The 16927-nt window shown below is 44.9% G+C and overlaps 1 long non-coding RNA gene across 3 annotated transcripts in view; it reads right to left on the bottom strand.

Annotated features, from left to right (window-relative positions):
- Positions 1–8389, bottom strand: part of LOC142741291 (uncharacterized) — a 48110-nt gene extending 39721 nt beyond the window's left edge. For 2 of the 3 annotated variants that reach the window (XR_012881065.1, XR_012881063.1), the window contains exons 1-2: positions 8179–8389; positions 7442–7511 (exon numbers count right to left, since the gene is read on the bottom strand). This is a non-coding gene — a long non-coding RNA (uncharacterized LOC142741291). The remainder of the gene's footprint in view (positions 1–7441; positions 7512–8178) is intronic. The other variant, XR_012881064.1, reaches the window with a different exon arrangement.
- Positions 8390–16927: the final 8538 nt, after the last annotated feature.

Here is a 16927-nt window from a genome sequence, read left to right as displayed (position 1 = left end):
AACATATTACGCAGTGCTGTACAGAGGTCCTCTTTTTTACTGTCCCCATTGGGGCTCACAATCTAAATTCCCTATTGGTATGTTTTTGGGGTGTGGGCGGAAACCAGCGTGGCAAGGCAATAGTGCTAACCACTGAGCCACCGTGCTGCAGTCCTTTTGGTCAGGGGAAACCATGAATGGAAACCAAACGGAAACCAGAGGTTTCCGTTTGCATTACCATTGATTTCAATGGTAATGCTTCTGTTGCTAATTCCGTTTATCTCTTCCGTACTCTACTGCGCTATTGATTCCGCTCAAAAAAACAGAAACCTTACAGAACGGACACAAACGGAAACAATTAGCAATGGAAGCATTACCATTGAAATCAATGGTAATGCAAACGGAAAGCTATGGTTTCCGTTTGGTTTCCATTCATGGGTTCGCCTGACGGAAAGGTCTGACGGAACCCATGAACAGAACCCGACGCAGATGTGAACGAAGCCTAATACATTAACATAAAAATGATGATCATGTCCAGATAGATATGGGATCGATAGATAAAGAGGGAGATAGATAGACAGACAGACAGATAGATAGATAGATAGATAGATAGACAGACAGATAGATAGATAGATAGATAGATAGATAGATAGATAGATAGATAGATAGATAGATAGATAGATAGATAGATAGATAGATAGATACATAGATAGATAGATGATAGATAGATAGGCGAGGTGAGCCTGCTGCCTCAGGGAGCGCCACTTAGTTAGAAAGGGGGGGGGGGGCAAATTTTGTGTTTTAATCTCAGTCAGCCAGGAGCCATGGAAGGGACGGACTGAGATGGGCTGGGCTAGGGGTGGAGCACAGGGGGCTGGAGCGCAGGGGGGTGCAGCGTAACTTAATTAGCAGATGTGCGCACGTCTGCTGGAGAACACTCCTCCTCTTTGACACTGCACGAAGCATGCACTGCCAGAGAGGTGGAGCAGAGTGGTGATCTGTAAGGTGAGCCATGTTAAGACTAGAGCGGCAGACCGCTGCTTGCTGTGCTCAGACTCAGCCTCTTGCTTCCACTCTTTAAAAGTGACCAGGCCGACGCTAGGGGCAAGGGGGGTTACTGAGCATCTTGCTGACAGCAAAGGGCACTGAGGGGGGAAAAAATCCCCCATAGAGCCGTCAGTAGTTGCTATACTGAAGGGGCGGGGGGGGGGGGGGGGGTCTGAGCATCTGACTGACTGCAGAGAGCTCTGTGGGGGGATAATTGAGCGCAGAATTATCCTTCCCCATAGAGCACTCAGCAGTCAATAAGTTGCTCAGCCCCCCCCCCCCCCCGCAGTATAATCCCCACTCTAAAGCCCTCAATAGTTATTATTCTACAAGGGAGGGTGTCAGAGCATCTGACTGAATCACTAGTTTATTAATGCCCTATCTCCTAACTAATCTAATATGCGCTATGATGCCGATAACTACAGTATAAATTGTGTTTAAAACGTATATTATTTGCAAAGTTATGTGCTTTTTTTCAAATTTTCGCCTCAGGCAGCAGAAAAGCTAGGATCGGACCTGATAGGCAGTGTATAATAAATCATTGATTGGTTTGTCTATAGATGCTACACTGTTTCACAGCTATAAGTGTATATCTTTATTTTTTTTTATTTTTATTATCTAAGGATAAACTATTTGAGGCAGATTTACTATTGTGTTTGGATCTAGAAGTGATAAAAAATGAGCAAAATTTGGATGCAAAATAGTCGCAGTTTGGCGCAATATTGATGTTTGCATCTCACTAGACATTTTTTAGTACTGAAAAGGGGCATACTTAGCAGCTAAAGAGTTGTGACTTGTCAGAAAAGCACGTGGCTTAAAATGCTGGTGCAAAATTAGCCAAATCTAAAGTGGTGTGAGGAACAAACAAGTGCCTAAGAGGTTACGCAAGATGTGCCAAAATTATCATTCAGGTTGTATAACTGTGATAAATATGGCACATTTTGTGCTTGTCTGGTCTAAGTTTAAGCTGTCTAGCTATAAGGACACTGTCACACGGCAGTCAGAAGCGGGCTGAGCCAGGGGGAAGGGAGGTGTGTGCCCCCGGGGCCGGTTGTCTAGTAGATGATTAGGGCCACGGGGAGTTAAGGGTAGCGCAGGGGAGCATTGGAGAGAATGCCTGTGATTCTCCTGCACAGAACATCTGACGTCCGGTGGCTGCATTATATGACGTCACATCTGATGTATAATGCAGCTACCCGTGGCCACACACTCTGTGCAGGAGAATCACAGCTCTTCTCTCCGACCAGGTTGTAATAACATATGGGGCCCTGCCGTTTGCTGCACTGCACGGCCCCATCACAAACAAGCAGGGAGGATGGAGGAAGAAGAAAGAAGAAGAAAGGGCTGAAGAGAAGCAGTAACACACAGCTCTCCTACCCTCCTGCCTGCAACATGTAACAGCTGATGAAGATGAAACTGTAAATGTTATGTGTGGGGGAGGGGATTCTTTACAAATCGCTCTTGAGGGGGACGGGGGACTTAACTGTAAGGCTCTGTTCACACTGAGTTTTTTTTGCAGGCAGATTTTGACCTGCCTGAAAATTCTTGCCACGATTTTCACAGTGTTTTTCGACCGCAGCCATTGAGTGCTGCTGGCAAAAAACGCAGTGCAAGACGCTTTCTCTGCCCCATTGATTTCAGTGGGAGGTCAGAGGTGGAACCGCGGCAAGGAAGATCATAACGCTTTTTTTTGCCACGAGCGGCTAAAAACTGTCACAGAAAAATAACACCTCCGTCTCCCATTAAAGTCAATGGGAGGTGGTTTTGGACATTTTTGCTGCTGATTCTGATGCAGTTTCCGCATCAAAATCAGCGTAAAAAAAACTCTGTGTGAATTGTGCCAATATGTTTGGTGTGGGGTAGGGGATTATGTGTAAAACTTTTTGTGGGGGAGGGGGGATATGGCTATGAATGCTATGTGGGGGAGGGGGAGCTTGACTGTGAATGTTATGTGTGGGGTGAGGGGATTCTGTTTAAAGACTATGTACACCTTTGAAAACATTTATATACATATATATATATATACAGTATATATATATATATATATATATATATATATATATTTTTTTTTATTTATAAATATATATACACTACCGTTCACAAGATTAGGGTCACTTAGAAATTTCCTTATTTTTGAAAGAAAAGCACAGTTTTTTTCAATGAAGATAACATGAAATTAATCAGAAATACACTCTATACATTGTTAATGTGCTAAATGACTATTCTAGCTGCAAACGTCTGTTTTTTAATGCAATATCTACATAGGTGTATAGAGGCCCATTTCCAGCAACCATCACTCCAGTGTTCTAATAGTACATTCTGTTTGCTAACTGTGTTAGAAGGCTAATGGATGATTAGAAAACACTTGAAAACCCTTGTGCAGTTATGTTAGCACCGCTGTAAACCGTTTTGCTGTTTAGAGGAGCTATAAAACTGACCTTCCTTTGAGCTAGTTGAGAATCTGGAGCATTACATTTGTGGGTTTGATTAAACTCTCAAAATGGCTAGAAAAAGAGAGCTTTCATGTGAAACTCGACAGTCTATTCTTGTTCTTAGAAATGAAGGCTATTCCATGCGAGAAATTGCCAAGAAACTGAAGATTTCCTACAACGATGTGTACTACTCCCTTCAGAGGACAGCACACACAGGCTCTAACCAGAGTAGAAAGAGAAGTGGGAGGCCCCGCTGCACAATTGAGCAACAAGACAAGTACATTAGAGTCTCTAGTTTGAGAAATAGACACCTCACAGGTCCTAAACTGGCAGCTTCATTAAATAGTACCCGCAAAACGCCAGTGTCAACGTCTACAGTGAAGAGGCGACTCCGGGATGCTGGCCTTCAGGGCAGAGTGGCAAAGAAAAAGCCATATCTGAGACTGGCTAATAAAAGGAAAAGATTAATATTGGCAAAAGCACACAGACATTGGACAGAGGAAGATTGGAAAAAAGTGTTATGGACAGACGAATCGAAGTTTGAGGTGTTTGGATCATACAGAAGAACATTTGTGAGACGCAGAACAACTGAAAAGATGCTGGAAGAGTGCCTGACGCCATCTGTCAAGCATGGTGGAGGTAATGTGATGGTCTGGGGTTGCTTTGGTGCTGGTAAAGTGGGAGATTTGTACAAGGTAAAAGGGATTTTGAATAAGGAAGGCTATCACTCCATTTTGCAACGCCATGCCATACCCTGTGGACAGCGCTTCATTGTAGCCAATTTCATCCTACAACAGGACAATGACACAAAGCACACCTCCAAATTATGCAAGAACTATTTAGGGAAGAAGCAGGCAGCTGGTATTCTATCTGTAATGCAGTGGCCAGCGCAGTCACCAGATCTCAATCCCATAGAGCTGGTGTGGGAGCATCTTGACCGTATGGTACGCAAGAAGTGCCCATCAAGGCAATCCAACTTGTGGGAGGGGCTTCTGGAAGCATGGGGTGAGATTTCTCCCATTTACCTCAGCAAATTAACAGCTAGAATGGCAAAGTTCTGCAATGCTGTAATTGCTGCAAATGGAGCATTCTTTGACGAAAGCAAAGTTTGAAGGAGAAAATTATTTCAAATAAAAATCATTATTTCTAACTTTGTCAATGTCTTGACTATATTTTCTAGTCATTTTGCAACTCATTTGATAAATATAAGTGTGAGTTTTCATGGAAAACACAAAATTGTCTGGGTGACCCCAAACTTTTGAACGGTAGTGTATACCAGATATGTATACAGAAATATCTTCATTTGATTACGACAGTGATACATTTCGCGTCCTAGTGTTAGGGGAAGAGGCAGACCCCAATACCCCAACACAAATTTTCTCAAAGAGTACTATCTAAAGGGGAAATTTGTGTGTTAAAGAGAGGACTCTCATTTGTCCCTACCCTGACTTTTGACTTGTTTTCATGGGTCAAAGACCTACAACTGTTTAGGCGGAAGCTAAAATTAAAAAAATAAAAATAAATTAATGACAGACGTAGGTGTCAGGAGTTGGGTTTAGAGGAGGCATATATGCCCCTTCTTAGGACTATGGGGGATTTACTCAAGTAAGGTGGTAGCCAACAGGAGAAGGTCCATTTACGGACTTGGCCTTGCCCTCAAATAAGAATCCACCTATGAGTGAAAATAGATTTACTGCCTGATTAGAACGATTAAAATACATTTTATTGATAGATACTAAAATAAGCTCTTGAAGCCCAATTACATATAACAACAGGCTCAGACAGGTGGTCAGCAGCAGAGAAGGTCTATTAGTAGTGGTAATATTATTCCACCCTTAGTTTTCTTATCAATATTACCACTACTAATAGACCTTCTCTGCTGCTGACCACCTGTCTGAGCCTGTTGTTATATGTAATTGGGCTTCAAGAGCTTATTTTAGTATCTATCAATAAAATTTATTTTTAGGGTATGTGCACGCGATGAGAGGCTTTTACGTCTGAAAAGACAGACTGTTTTCAGGAGAAAACAGCTGCGTCGTTTCAGACGTAAATGCTGCTCCTCGTATTATGCGAGGCGTCTTTGACGCCTGTAATCTTGAGCTGCTCTTCATTGACTTCAATGAAGAACGGCTCAAATTACGTTGCAAAGAAATGTCCAGCACTTCTTTGCCGAGGCAGTCAATTTACGCGTCGTCGTTTGACAGCTGTCAAACGACGACGCGTAAATGACAGGACGTCTGCACAGTACGTCGGCAAACCCATTCAAATGAATGGGCAGATGTTTGCCGACGTATTGTAGCCCTATTTTCAGACGTAAAACAAGGCATAATACGTCTCGTTTATGTCTGAAAATAGGTCGTGTGAACCCAGCCTAATCGTTCTAATCAGGCAGTAAATCTAGAAATTAACGGAACGTAAGATTCTTATCAATGTGCATAGTCTATGAGTGAAAATACACCAATTGATATGTTCTTGAAGGTGGTGACTGACCAGTTATCCCATATTTGTCGTAAAGGGGGCTGTAGCAATATTACCCCTGATGAACTTGAGAGTTTACGACTCCTTGAAAACGATGAGTCTATTATTATCAAGTCATAGGACAAGGGGGGCAATGTGGTCGTCATGGATCGCCAGGCATTTCTATGTGCCTCGGGATCCTTGACAACCGCAATTGCTATAAAATTATCCCCTCTAACCCTACTAACGCCTATAAGAAGGCACTTAAAAACATTCTCCTAACAGCATAGGCTGATCACCTGATCGCCGGTCACTGAGTATCACTATGTCTCCTCCTGAAATACATGCCATGTGAACCTGTCAACTGAAAAATCATTCACTTCACTTTCATCATTCTAAGGGTATGTTCACACGCAGTGTTTTCAGCCATTTTTCGGGCCATAAACGTCCTGAAAAAAGGCTGAAATTGGAAGCAGAACACCTACAAACATCTGGTCATTGTTTCCAATGGGAAATACGGCGTTCAGTTCCGACGGTGCATTTTTTTACGTGACCGTTTTCCAAAATTGGCACGTAAAAAGATGGCCGCCAAAAAGAAGTGCATGTCACTTCTTGGGAGGTTTTTGGAGCAGTTTTTCATTGACTCTATAGAAAAACAGCTACAAAAACGGCTGTAAAAAACGCTGCCAAAAATGCGAGTTTGATAAAAAAAATTGCTGAAAATCATGAGCTGTTTTCCCTTTGTTTAGTAAGTGTGTGAACATACCCTTAGCCTTTTGGTGTGTCCTATAGCTTCTGCCAGCTGCCATTTATACAATCACTCCGAAAATGGCAGCCGGACACTGCTTAGCAATTTCAAGACACCTTTTCCTGGCTTGTAGGAGGGGTGCTGAGATTCCCTCCCACATTTATGGCAGCTGTGAGTCAGGTTGCTTTGCCTTGCTGTAATTCTGGGAAGTGCTCCCTCTGGTGGCCAACATAGGAAAACATGTAAAATTATTATTTCATTTTTAATACTTTCCACAATGTGGAAGGAAAAAAAATACAGCAAAAAAACTTTAAAAATATAATAGAAATAAGTAACTTACTTTAAAAAAAAAAAGTTTCATTCGCGACACATTCCCTTTAAAGGCTATGTAAGCTTTAGAAGACATTTTTTTTTAACTAAAACAACAGTGTTTAATGCAACTTTGTAATTGGTTTTTATTAAAAAATAATATAGTTGTTGAGATACAGCTTCTGACATCAGGTTCGGCCATTTTGGCTTCCTTTGATGTATGGTTGTACACATCAATTGTACAAGATAGAGGTTTGGAAGCAGTGCAGTGTGTGCTCACCGGCTCGGATATGTCTCCTTGGTGTACACGATTTGTCCTTGAGCTGCTGTACTGAATACACTGACATAATTGTTTTATGTTTGGAGATTATTTTTACCGGCAGCGCAGAGGGACAAGCTCAGTGGAGGAACTATTATTGTTCCAGGAGGAACCTAATAATATATATATAGAGTTAAAATTCACACTTACCCACTCAGATAGGGAAATTCAAGAGACACTATGGTCTCCAAGAATGGTGACTATTTGGTATCAGATATTTCTAAAAAATACAACAGATAGGAACAACATGTTGAATTACCAGAGCCATAATCCAAAGAATATGGTTAATTCACTACCGTTAAGCCAGTTACTAAGGCCCCATGCACACGACCGTGCCCGCAATCACGGCACGCGATTGCGGGCACGGCCGGCCGCTGACTGACAGCCGCATTTTCGGGCCGTGCTCCCATACAAAGTATGGGAGCACAGCCCGCAAAATGCGAAAAAACGGACATGTTCCATAATTCCCGGAACATTTCCACGGCACTTACACCCTTCCGTAGTGCTACGGAAAGGTGTCAGTGTTCAGTGAAAGTGAATGGCTCCGTTTTTGCGGACCGCAATTGTGGTCCGCAAAAACGGAGGTTTTTTACGGTCGTGTGCATGGGGCCTGAGTTAGGAGGATTGTGAGGAGTGAGGACAATGTAAATAATCGGCTAGAAGAAATGTGCCAAAGATTTATATCTAGAGGGTATCCATTAAATGTGGTTCAACAACAGAAAGGGAAGGCCGTATGGTGGACAAAGAGTCACTCTTGGGTAGAAAGTGTAGAACGGACAACTTGCAATGAATCCCATTTGTGTCCATCTACCGCCCTCTTAGTAATGGGATTGGGGACAACCTGAGACAAAACAGGTCAATATTGGAAAGGGGTTGCTTAGGAATACCTGAATTTAAATCGCCTCCTCTGTTACCATACCGACGGAGTCCTAATTTAAGAGATCGGCTTGTCTGATCAGACGTTGTAACAAATAAATGTCCCCAACAGACGTATTTGAGCATGGCCGGCCTTAGCTATGTGCGACACGTGCGGTCGCACAGGGCGCCGGCCGCCATGCTGTAAGGGGGGCGCCAGTGGGTACGAGCAGAAGAGAGGAGAAATGTTCCTCCCTCTGCACTGCTGCGTGAAGTGAGCGCTGATTGGAGGAGCAGCAGGTGCCTCTGTCTGCTCCACCAATCGGCACAGCCTGTACTGCAGTGTCACACACACTCAGCACCTCAAGCAGCTCCTTCCTGCTGTGCTGCTGCCCCAGTGAAGACTCCTCCACGGAGCTCCAGAGTCAGGTAAGTGCAGCAGCTTTAGATTAATCTATGTCTATTTATGTGCTGTGTGAGGGAGGGGGAGAGAGTGGGCTTTATTTGATGTGTAACAGGATGTTTTTTTAAAAGATCGATTTTGTGGGGGAGGGGAGGCTAGGTTAGAGGTACTGTGTGTGTGTGTGTCTGTGTGTGTGTGTGTGTTTTTTTACAGATCGATTTTGTGGGGGAGGGGAGGCTAGGTTAGAGGTACTTTGTGTGTGTGTGTGTGTGTGTGTGTGTGTGTGTGTGTGTGTGTGTGTGTTTTTTTACAGATCGATTTTGTGGGGGAGGGGAGGCTAGGTTAGAGGTACTTTGTGTGTGTGTGTGTGTGTGTGTGTGTGTGTGTGTGTGTGTGTGTGTGTGTGTGTGTGTGTGTGTGTGTTTTTTTACAGATCGATTTTGTGGGGGAGGGGAGGCTAGGTTAGAGGTACTTTGAGTGTGTATTTTTTACAGATCGATTTTGTGGGGGAGGGGACATTGCCCTAAATGCTATAGGAGTGGGGGGGATTCTTTATACATGTATTTTGTGGGGAGGGGGACTTCTGTATAGTTTATTTAGTGGTGTAGGAGCTTATTATGAATCATGGGGGAGGGGAACTTAGCGTTATGTATGGGGAGAAAGGATTCTTTAGGGTACGGCCACATGGAGCGGCCCTCACACTGTCGCAACGCGGCCAACAACCGCGCTGGCACTATGTAGGAGCGGCTGTCCAATACCTCGTTAAGGGGTATTCCGGTTACACTCGCGTGCGCACTGCCGCTCCATTCATTCTCTATGGGAGCGCCGGAGATAGCCGAGTGCAGTGTTCTGCTTTTTCCGCCGCTCCCATAGAGAATGAATAGGGGGTAAGTTGTTGTAATTTGCAAAATCGTGCGGCCATAAAGGGTGTATTAATTCATGGCCGCACGTTAACGCTGGTAAACCGTCCCTTTATCTGCAAAATCGTGCAAAAGCGGCAGTGCGCGTGTAACCGGAATACGTGCGGCCACTAACAGGCTGTTTGACAGCCGCACTGAACATGGTGGCGGCGTGGTTGTTAGCTGCGTTGCGACCATGTCAGGGCTGCTCCGTGTGGCCTTACCCTTAGGCTGGATTCACACGAGCGCGTGCCTTTTGCGCACGCAAAAAACACGGCGTTTTGCCTGCGCAAAATGCATTTGACAGCTCCGTGCGGCAGCAGCATATGATGCGCGGCTGTGTGCTTTTCGCGCAGCCGCCATCATTATGACACTCCATTTGGATGTTTGTAAACAAAAAAGCACGTGGCTTTTCTTTTTTCATTCATCCTTTTGACAGCTGTTGCGCGAATCACGCTGTTCGCACGGAAGTGCTTCCGTGTGGCATGCATGGTTTTCACACACCCATTGACTTCAATGGGTGCGTGATGCGCAAAAAACGCTCAAAGAACGGACATGTCATGACTTTTACGCAGCGGACTCACGCAGCATAAAAATCACACACATGTCCGCACGGCCTCATAGACTAATATAGGTCCGTGCCACGCGTGTGAAAATCACGCGCGTTGCACGGACGTATATCCCGTTCGTCTAAATAAGCCCTTAGAGATAATATTTGTGGGGAGAGCAACTTGATTATAAGGGTAGGAACACACAGGGTGGATACGTAAAACGACACAGTGTATACGTCCTGAGAACCGCAGGGAATTTCACCTGAAAAACAGCACCAAATTTTGGTGCAGTTTTTTTGGCAGAAAGACTTCAGAAATAAATTTAAAAAAAACTTCTTTCACTTATTATTATGGGGCACGAGGTGTGATGATTTTAACCTCCATGTGCCTCACATTAATAGTAATTAACCCCATCATGTACCTCACACATTAACCCATTATGACTGAGAAACATGATGGGGTTAATTACTATTAATGTGAGGCAAATGGAGGTTAAATTCATCATCACACCTCGCGCCCACATCAGAAAATGGAAGAACTTTTTTTTATTACTGTTGGCAAAATATCGTTTTGGTATCGAAATTGCAAAACTACACGAAGTATCGGTATTGAAGTCCAAATTCAGGTGTCGTGACATCCCTACTACCTACAAAGGGGCTATGTGGCATGACCTACAAGGGGGCTGTGTGGCATGACCTACAAGGGGGCTGTGTGGCATGACCTACAAGGGGGCTGTGTGGCACGAAACTACAAGGGGGCTGTGTGGCACGAAACTACAAGGGGGCTGTGTGGCACGAACCACAAGGGGGCTGTGTGGCACTACCTACAAGGGGGCTGTGTGGCACTACCTACAAGGGGGCTGTGTGGCACTACCTACAAGGGGGCTGTGTGGCACTACCTACAAGGGGGCTGTGTGGCACTACCTACAAGGGGGCTGTGTGGCACGACCTACAAGGGGGCTGTGTGGCACGACCTACAAGGGGGCTGTGTGGCACGACCTACAAGGGGGCTGTGTGGCACTACCTACAAGAGGGCTGTGTGGCACTACCTACAAGAGGGCTGTGTGGCACTACCTACAAGGGGGCTGTGTGGCACTACCTACAAGAGGGCTGTGTGGCACTACCTACAAGAGGGCTGTGTGGCACTACCTACAAGAGGGCTGTGTGGCACGAACTACAAGAGGGCTGTGTGGCACTACCTACAAGAGGGCTGTGTGGCACTACCTACAAGGGGGCTGTGTGGCACGACCTACAAGGGGCTGTGTGGTACTATCTACAGGGGGCATCTGTGAGTGGTGGGCTGATGGTAGTTTTACTGTGAGTGGGGGGCTGATGGTCGTTTTACTGTGAGTGGGGGGCTGATGGTAGTTTTACTGTGAGTGGGGGGCTGATGGTCGTTTTACTGTGAGTGGGGGGCTGATGGTCGTTTTACTGTGAGTGGGGGGCTGATGGTAATTTTACTGTGAGTGGGGGGCTGATGGTCATTTTACTGTGAGTGGGGGGCTGATGGTCGTTTTACTGTGAGTGGGGGCTGATGGTAGTTTTACTGTGAGTGGGGGGCTGATGGTCATTTTACTGTGAGTGGGGGGCTGATGGTCGTTTTACTGTGAGTGGGGGCTGATGGTAGTTTTACTGTGAGTGGACGGGCAGCGTCCATTACGGCTGAAATTACGGAGCTGTTTTCAGGAGAAAACGGCTCCGGAATTTCAGACGTAATGGCATGTGCAGGCGCTATTCGCTGCGTCCATTACGGATGTAATTGGAGCTGTTTTTCTATGGAGTCAAGGGAAAATTACGTCTCAAGAAGTGACAGGCTTTTCTTTGACGCGGGCGCGGACGCGACCGTCGGCACAGAATATCGTAAGACCCATTCAAATGAATGGGCAGATCTTTGCCGACGCTTAAACACCCGAATTACGTCCGTAAATAGTGTGTGTGAACCCAGCCTTACTGTGAGTGGGGGGCTGATGGTCATTTTACTGTGAGTGGGGGGGGGGGGGCTGATGGTCTTCAAGTGGTTTCCACCTCTGACCCCCAATTGAAATCAATAGTAGGAAGAAAATAGCTTTGGCGCTCTTTTGGAGCTTTTTTTGCTGCGTCTTTTGCATTCGCTTCAACGGCTTAAAAAAAACCGCTAAAAAAACCCCATCAAATAACGCTGTCAATTCAAAAGCAGATTTTTTCTGCCTTACAAAAAAACGCTGTGTGAACATACCCTAAGAATGTAGTGCTTATTTTTAGCTATTTTCTGTCTCTCTCTAAACAATTTTTGGTAGGGGGGCCCTGAGGATTTTTTTTTTTTCCAGGGGTGGCTCAAGTCCGAAAAGGTTGGGAAACTCTGTAACAGGCTACAGAGGCGCCTGCAGCCTATGAGGCGCAGGGACAGGATCCCTGCGCAGTCGGCGTGATGACATCTCTGGATCAAGCCGGCCTACGCAAGGATCCTGTCAGGTGGAGGTGGGGGGCAGTATGGCACTGTCTACAAGGGGGAGGTGGGGGCTGTATGTCACTTTCTACAATGGGGAGGTAGGTGCTGTATGACACTGTTTACAAGGGGGCGGTGGGGGGCACTGTGTACAAGAGGGAGGTGGGGCTTTATGACACTACAAGGGGCAGATGGGGGCTGTATGGCACTACAAGGGGCAGATGGGGGCTGTATGACACTACAAGGGGCAGATGGGGGCTGTATGGCACTGTCCACAAGGAGGAGGTGGGGGATTATGGCACTGTCTACAGGGAGGCTGTACGGCACAATCTACAGGGGGCACTTTCTACTAGGGGGGCTGTGGGGGCATTATACTCTGTGGAGGACATCATACTGTGTAGGGGCACTACAGGGGACAATATAATGTGTGTGGCACTTAGGGGGCATAACACTGTGTGGGCACAATTAGAGGACAAAATACTGTGTCCTTGAAGGCGTTATAATATATTACATTATTAAATATTATACTGTGTGTGGGGCACTAAAGGGGCATTACACTGTGTGGGGGCACTATATAGGGCATTATACTGTGGGGAGGAATTATGCTTTTTTATGGGGCATTTTTTATAATGGCGTGGGGCGCCGAAAGATAATTTCGCACGGGGCACCATCTACCCTAAGGCCGGCCCTGTATTTGAGCATCCCGATACAGGGAGATTTCTCATGTTTATGATGATAATGTTGTAGTAATACGGTTAAAGGGGAATTCCTTGCACAGCCGTACACTGGAAAGGCATATAGGAATCTACTTTAATATTCATGCACCTCCAGTTATGTGGTCTATATGATAACCTGCAGGTAAGTGCCACGCAATTGGCTCAGATGATCGGAGGACGCCGACACATACCCAGCGAGCTATCCATAAGTGCGCATGGATTCCCTCAGTTGATGTTAAATGCGAGATTGTAATAGATTGGATTACACACCTAAGTCTCTGTTTAGAATGGATCATAGGGATTCATCTAGTTTCCCCCAATGCGGCCTGATATGGCGATGCCTGAAAATATTTCTGTACTGGATAGGGATTGTAGATTATTTAATAGCTATATTTGATATGGGACAGGAAGCAAGCATGTAGGAACACCTCGTATCTGGCCCCCTGACCATGTGCATACGACGCTGAAGCCATAGAGTGGATCCCTTCTGCCTCTCCTCCCTGTTTCTCTGACTCTCCAGCTCCCTGTGCTTTGCTAGCTCTAACATCAATACTGAGCGATTTCTTCACAGAACGGCCTTGCATTGCATGGTCTCTGGCGCCCTCTGCTGCTTGTTTCCAGTTACTGAAGTGGCATAGCATAGCTGAGGCCACTAACACAGATTGGTGCACTATGTTTCTCCTGCTGGCTGAATACTGAATTGGTGAAACACCGAACATTGCACATGGATTACTGAAGTCAGCTAAGTACTGTTACATACTTTGTTATATGCTATGCTCTGTAGATCATATGGCTTTGTCTGTATTGGCAATATAGATCATTTTCAGGTATACATTACTGCATTTCTCAATGCTTTTGTTATAAGAAATAACCTGCATGTGTATTCTGATGCCAGCCAGAGTAAATGCTAAATATGATCAGTCTCTGTTGTTTCCAGGAGATGTTTGCATTATATATAACATCATGAGAGACTGGGCTCAGTCCAGAGCACTTACATACTCTCCTTAGAGAACTTTGAGAAGATTGTTTGACTGTTGGCCATTAAAGCAAGGAGGCTGAAACCTTCCTCGGAGCCTTTTTGAATTATTTTTTTTTAAATAGAAGTTAAGGGCCTGTCAGAAGGTAATACATCTCTTAAAAATAAAATCATTGATATGGAGGATAGGTCAAGAAGATGTAATATAAGATTATTGGGCTTCCCGGAACGGATTGAAAAACTGATTCTGAGGCTTTTGTTCAGAACTGGATAAAAGATCAAGTTGGGGCAAATCATTTGTCTCTAGGATTTGGAATAGATAAAGCACATATAATACCTGCTAAGCCATTATCCTATGGCACTAAGCTGAGGGCAATAATTGCAAGAATCCAGAGTTCAAAAGACAGGGACATCATCCTAAAGAAAGCTAGCGTATCATCGAATTTATTATTTAATAACATAAAAATATCTATATACCCAGATTATTCTTATGAAACAACTAAAAAGACAGGCGTTTACTCCAGTTAGGCCTCATTCCCACGACAGGGTTTCCCGGCCGGGTGCCGGCCGTTCATAAATCGGCCGGCACCCGGCTGCATTAGGAATAATAGACCCCTAAAGGGGCTATTCACACGACCGATTTTTTGACGGCCGGGGAAACCGGCCGTCAAAAAATAGGACATGCTCTATCTTCGGCCGGATAACCGGTCGCCCGGCTCCCATAGAAGTCTATGGGGCTGGGTAATACACGGCCATCAGCGGGATGTGTCCCGAGTGATGGCCGGGTTTTCCGGCGCTTGCGCTCTATCTCCTCCTCCTCACAGCGCAGAGTGCATGTGAGGAGGAAGAGTTGATGCCATTCTGACGAATGGCATCGCTGTACACTGTGTGGCAGGGCCGGGGTGTACAGCAGGTGGAAGGGAGCGCTGCGCTGGCTCCCTTCCCCTGCTTGTTTTAAAAGCGCCCTGGCCCGGCGACACCTTCGATGGCGCCGCTAGCAGCTGCTACTACTGCAGCGACGCCACTATAGCAGAGCAGGGAGGTATCTCCCCGCTCTGCTATGTGCTAGCCGCACTTTAGCTCCTTGAAGGAGCGGAATCCTTTTGTTTTCGGGGATTCCGCTCCTGGACAGAGCGCTTGATGTCTCTGTCCATATCTGGGCAGTGACATCAGGGGAAACTCCTGAAGCGGAATCCCCGAACACATGGGGATTCCCCTTCAGGAGTTGCCGCTGATGTCACTGTCCAGATCTGCCCGGCCGATTTTACCGGCCGGCACTCGGGCTCGGGCGCGACCCGGTCGTGTGAATCCCGCCTTAGGAAAAAATTACATTTGTCAGGATTCAAATAATCCCTAATGTACCCAGCAAAGTTGAGGCTTGTACATCAGGACAAAGTCAATTTTTATTCCTACCAGAAAGAGGTTGAAAAATGGTGAGACTTAGAGGGTTTAAAATAATTATGTATTTATTCACAGGGAAAACGGGGTACATGTTTAGTGGAGAGGCCTGTTAGAAAAGACAAGTCAACACGGGGAGAGGAGAGGGGAGGGGGTAAAACTGGTATGGATGAGAAAAACAAAAATTGTTTTTCAGCTAATAGAATTAAGTTGTATAATTTTGGGGCCATTATTAAGGAATCCCCACAGTTTATACATATTGAATCCTACGGATGAGCATGAAAATAGTGGTTTGGGGTATAGGTGAGAAATGAAAGAGGTTCACAATTATGGGATATATAAAATCTCACTTTCCTTCAATTGCTTGTTTATTGGAAACGCACTTAACAAAAGAGACGATTAGTAGATTAGAGAATAGATGGTGGGCACAACAATTCTATTCTACACACTCCTCGTATTCTAGGGGTGTTACTGTACTTATTCACATGGGCACACAATGCAAAATCTTTGATAAGTATATAGATGAGGAAGGAAGGTTTGTCTTCCTTCACTGTATATTAAAAGAAACACTAGCTATTTTAGCATTTGTATATGTACCACGTCCGTTCTCATCCGTGGTGTTTAAGAAATTGTGTGTATTTATGTTGGGGAGAAACGACTGTCCTGTAATGTTTATCGGAGATATGAACTGTGTAATGGATGAGGCCATAGATACGTTTAACCCTGAAAGAGGCCCTAGAATTTTGGTAATAACGCCTTTGGCCAGAATAAGCGAAGAGTTGGGCCTGTTGGCTATCTGGCGCCTTAAGAACCCACAAAATCAATGCTTTTCTTGTTATAATGCCTCACATCACACAGTGACACGTATTGATATGGTGCTGTGCAGCGATTCCTTCATCACGTTAATTGGGAAAATGACATATGACACCAGAAGTATATCGGATCATCACGGGTTGTAGTGTTCTTTAAATCTTTCATGTTTCCCAAAAAAGTATTAGAATTAATCCGTACTGGTTCACTTTGATACAAAACTTAGATTTAATAAAAGCTCAGCTTAAAAGTATAATAGACATTAATTGGGGCTCAACTCCTGATTTAACCCCTTCACGCCGCAGCCCTTTTTCAGATTTTCATTTTAGTTTTTTCCTCCCCATCTTCCAAAAGGCAGAACTTCTTTATTTTTCCGTCGATATAGACCTATGAGGGCTTGATTTTTGCGGGACGGGTTGTAGTTTTTCGTAGCACAATTTATTTTACAATATAATGTACTAGGAAATGGGTAAAAAATTATTTGTGGGGTAGAAAATGAAAAAAACAGCGATTCCTCAATGGTTTTTTGCGCACCGTTTTTACGGAATTCACTGTGCAATTAAAACAACATGTTAACTTTATTCTGTGGGTCAATATGATTACG

Source organism: Rhinoderma darwinii, chromosome 2 (genome assembly GCF_050947455.1).
Source record: "Rhinoderma darwinii isolate aRhiDar2 chromosome 2, aRhiDar2.hap1, whole genome shotgun sequence".
Lineage (NCBI taxonomy): Eukaryota > Metazoa > Chordata > Amphibia > Anura > Rhinodermatidae > Rhinoderma > Rhinoderma darwinii.
The sequence above is the reverse complement of the archived record's forward strand: the minus strand, read 5'-3'. Positions and strand labels throughout refer to the sequence as shown.